The sequence below is a fragment of the Delphinapterus leucas genome, chromosome 9 (genome assembly GCF_059928025.1).
Source record: "Delphinapterus leucas isolate spDelLeu-1000000601 "Yukka" chromosome 9, BTC_Dleu_Yukka2, whole genome shotgun sequence".
Classification (NCBI taxonomy): domain Eukaryota; kingdom Metazoa; phylum Chordata; class Mammalia; order Artiodactyla; family Monodontidae; genus Delphinapterus; species Delphinapterus leucas.
The window spans coordinates 58,703,906-58,708,952 of NC_143137.1; the positions used below are offsets into that span (position 1 = coordinate 58,703,906).

General features: G+C 37.0%; 1 pseudogene; it reads left to right on the forward strand.

Annotated features, from left to right (window-relative positions):
- The first annotated feature begins 332 nt into the window (after positions 1 to 332).
- Positions 333 to 433, forward strand: LOC115801764 (U6 spliceosomal RNA; annotated as a pseudogene).
- The last annotated feature ends 4,614 nt before the right edge of the window (positions 434 to 5,047 follow it).

The following is a 5,047-nucleotide window of genomic DNA, read 5'->3' on the forward strand; positions in this document are numbered from 1 at the left end:
ACAGAAGTACAAGGAACAAAAGAAAAAATAGACTAATTGGACTTTATCAAAACTAAAACTTTTGTGCTGCAAGAAACATAATCAAAAAAGTGAAAAGACATCCCACTGAATGGGAGAAAATACTTGCAAATCGTAAATCTAATAAGGGACTTGCATCTAGAATACATAAAGGACTCTTACAACTCAAAAATAAAAAGACAAATAATCTAATTTTAAAAATCACAAAGGGTCTGAATAGACATGTCTCTAAAAAAGATATACAAATGGTAAATCAAAACCATACATAATGGGATACCACTTCATATATATATATATAATAAAAATATGGGTAAGTTCTTGCTTGGGAGGCACATATACTAAAGTTGGAATGACACAGAGAAGATTAGCATTGCCCCTGTGCAAGGATGACACGAATTTATGAAGAGTAAGTATTGGAGAGAATATGGAGAAATTAGAACCCCCATATGCTGCTGTTAGGAATGTAAAATTGTACGCTTTGGAAAACAACCTGGAAATTCCGCAAAAGGTAAACATATAGTCACCCTATGACCCAGCAACTCCATTCCTACACCCAAGAAAACATATGTCCACCAAAAAATGTTGTCCATGAAAGATCAGAGCAGCATTCTTCATAATATCCAAAGAATAGAAATAACCCAAATGCCCATCAGCTGATGAATGGATAAATAATAAGTGGTATAGCCACACAATGGAATATTATTTGGCAATAAAAAGGAATAAAGTACTGACACATGCTACAAAAGAGATGAATCTTGAAAATATATTAAACAAAAGAGGCCATAAACAAAAGACCACATATTGTTTGATTGATATGAAATGTCCAGAAAAAATTCATACAGACAGAAGTAAATCAGTGGTTATCTAGGGCTGGGAGTGTTTGGGAAGTGATACCTAAAGAGAACATGGTTTCTTTTGGAGTGATGAAAATGTTCTAAAATTTATTGTGCTGTTGTTCACACAGCTCTGAGAATATACTAAAAACCATTGAATTGTACACTTTAAATGAGTGAATTGTGTGGTATGTGAATTATATTTTGATAAACCTGCTACAAAAAAAGTTAATAATATACTAACTGTAGACTACGCTCATTGAAGAAGAAATTAATGAATTGAAAGACAGACCTGAGAAAATCACTCTGAATGCAACACAGAAACAGAGAACATGAAAGAGATACATTGTTTGAGAATCTCTGTCATATATCTTAGTGGAGTGCCAGAAAGAGAATATAAAGAATAAAGGAAAAGAAGATACTAAAAAAGATTGATCATGGCTAAGTAGTTTCCATGACTTAAGATAGATCAAAAGCCCGAGTCTGAAGGAGCTCATGGAGAAGGAGCAGTTGCAGAATAGGCAAAAAGAAAACCTCAAACGCTGATCAACAGAAAAATCATATTGCTTATAAAGGAATGATATTTAGACTGACAAAACAATTCTGTTCAGTATCAGTGGGTGTCACAAAGCAAAGAAACGTCTTTCAAGTGCTGAGAAAAAAATCAGCTTTTACCTAAAACTCTAACTATTTAGCCTACCATTGAAGAATCAAAATAGAAACATCCCAGACATCTAAAAAGTAATTTTTACTACACATAGCTCTTTGCTTTTGAACTACTGATTGATCTAATTCAGCAAGAAGGAAATTAAACCTGGAAGAAATCTATGGAGTCAAGAAGCAATAGTAAACAACAAAATTGTACGTGTGCTGAATAAAATAAGAATGTCACCAAGCCCCATCCAACCATCTTATATTTCATATCAAGGTATCAGGCAATATGAGCAAACTTGATATTGAACAGATTTGGGGTCTTAGGCTATATTGAGAATCTTTTTTTCTGGCTTGAAAAGATTGAATTTTTTAAGATGGAACTGAGATATATTTAACATGTTCCTCAGGGGTGTGTGTGTGTGTGTGTGTGTGTGTGTGTGTGTGTGTTTCAGGGAGACGCATGTCCAGTTTGCTAACAAGTCTTCCCTGTCTCCACTCAGGGAATTTGTGGTCACAGAAGACCAAATTATTGAAATGCAGGGATCAGAGCTGCCCCCATGGTTCTTCACCCACTCTCTCCCTTCTCCAGGTCTTACACTTCACTCTTCTCACTCCCATTCCCTGTTCTCTATCCTTATTGGCAGTGACCCCTTCACTGATTGCTAGACACTGGGTGAGGAGCAAAAAAGCTGTTTAGTATATCCATGTGGTGAGACCATTTTGGCAATTAGTTACATCTAATCTAGAGTCACTGACAACGATTCAACCTGAATTTTTGCCTCTTTATACACAGCTTGAATATGAGATGAACCGGCCACTGTTGGCCAGACTTTGGAGAAGCAAGTCTCCTGTAAATTACACAATGTACCTAGCTCAAAGTCTTGGAGAATACATGGATCATTGCTCTTCTAAAATGAATGTGATGCTGCTAAGTGCTTCTTCGGACCATCCACCAATTCCCTTTTGGGAAAACCCACTCTATCAGAGTCCAAGCAGGGCCTCACTGGATGGTACAGTGAAGTATTATTCCTGCCTCAATGACCTGATGTATTGCCTCAAGCTTCGTTCTCTTCTTCAGGTCATATTATTTACTTTTCCCTTTTATGTTGTGAGGGACTACTGCTTTCACAGCACACCGCGTTCTGAGCACTGACGTCAGTGATCCAGTGGCTTCCATGCAGTGGCAGAGATCAGCACACAGTCCTATCGCTCATCCACTTGCACAATCACAAACAAAGTCAAGCAGACCCCTTTCCGCACTTGTGCTGTATTTATTCTTAGCACTCCACTGGGACTTGGCAACAACCAATGCAACTAGGAGATATTTTGTTTGTATTAGGTCAACAGTCATCTGAGATTTTCATCTATCTTGTTTGTTATGGAGCAGTGGTCCCTGTTCCAACATTCCATCCAAATCACAAATGGCTTGGATAAATCCATCTTGATAAATGACATGGAGAGCTGAATCACTGGTATTTATTTACTTTTGAAATTCACATTTAAATCAATATTAATAAAATGACATTGATGTGTGCCTACCAATGCTATATTCTTTGTTAAGAAAGAATCCCAGTTTCCCTAAACTATCCAGAGATGTGTAAATATGTAGCTGCTCAGAAAGGCCATTCTCACTGCTCTTATAATTTCGATTATTCTGAAGAAGGTGTTATTATTTTTTCAAATATATATTAAGTTTAGTAGCTTTCTCTTTAAAGGAAGAGAATAGTTAGTGAAATTAGGTATACTCTGTAGCATGAAGTTAGGCTCTTCTTATTAAAGTTCCTGTGTAGATCTCTAACCATGCTTCCTATTTTGACTCTCACCAGTGTCTTCTCTTTAAAAATATAGGTTTCCCATATCAGATATCCAGCCTCCTTCATAAGTTCTAGTGTCTTTGCAATATACCTCTCATTCTATCATCACACCGCCCACCTCACTTTGTTGTGTAACACTTAATAATTTTCAACCTCTGGTATCTACTTTGGTCTTCACAACAATCTTGTGAGGCAGGGACACCAGATATTGTGTGCCTTTCCATTTTACCTCTGGTGTGAAATGTTTTTCTTCTTATAATTAGTGTTATTATAGTAAAATTAATTATGCTTTAAGAATTTTGCAATGCCCAGTGAAAACCAGGAGAAATGTTAAGGTGTTGTAAAAACAGACTTAGGAGTTTCTAACTTAAGAGTCAGAGCCATCCTACGCGGACAGTGAAATACACCTAATTGAAATAAACCAAGCTAATTGGAAAAAGGGCGGCATCTAGTAAATGCCAAAAAAGCCTGGAGCTACACATAAAACAATGCCCTATTTAGTTAGCTTCTTGGCCTCTTTATGTTTTTCGTGCATGTCTCTCAGGCCACATGTTGATCTTTAATTACATTTCCTTTCTTCTCCCCCCCACTCCACCCTCTCCCCAGGAATAGTGTGCCTTATTTTTAAAAAGTTTTACCTACATAACAATTTTAAGATATAGGTTGTGGAGGCCTTTGAGTACTATATAAGTCAGGGCAAGTACCTGCTAGCTGCTTTAACAGTCAAACTTTAAAATCTCATTTACTTAACACAACAAAGAATTATTTCTTACTCTTGTCACAGTCAAGTGCAGGCCAGGCAAATTTTCTTTAGTGGTATCTCAGAGATCCAGCTGCTTCCATATTGCAACAACAGGAATGCAAGAATTCACACATGCTCATAACTGCCTTGAACCCAGAGAAGCCTTGGGCATCATTTATGCTCATATTTCCATGGGCCAGAACTGGTTATGAGGTCTCAACTCAAGTACAATGCTGAGAAATGTAGAGGAACATATTGAGTATTTGGTGAGTGCTAACTATATTTCCTATGAATGTGCAGAATGATTTCGACTCATAGAAAATTAGAGCAGAAAAAGATTTTAGAAGACATCTAGTTTAATCTATTTCCTTATAGCATCAGAGGTTAGAGAGGTTGAATGACTTGGCCAAATTTGCACAAAGTGGCAGAGAGAGGAGTGATTATAATAAGTAATGTTTACTAGGCTCTTATTATGTGCCAGGCACTATGTTAACACATCTATGTGCCTTAACTCCCTGAACCTTCACACTGACCCTATGAGACAGACACTGTTCTTATCTTCATTTTAAAGATGAAAAATTAAAGCTTAGAGAAGACAGGTAAAACATCTCAGGTCACACAGTTAATAAACGGCAGAAGGCAGGTTCAAACCCAGTCTGCCTATCACCAAAATGCCAACATGTAGTCTATCACTTGATGGCCAGTATTTTTGTTCTGATTTCCAAATCCTTCTTCTGATCATACCAACAGACTACATGGTTTCGGGGTTAGATATAGAAGTCCTCATTAAAGAATTATGCTACAGGAACTTTAAGACTGAAACTGCTCCAGTATCTCTACTTGTCTAGAAGACAGGTTGAAGTTATTTGTGAGAGCAGGGAGAAAGCAATGCCATAAACATAGGCAAATTACACTAGAGTATCATGGTGAAACTTGCTCCTGGCTTTGAATGAGGTTTTTCCATAAAGTATATGAGTATTTTCTGC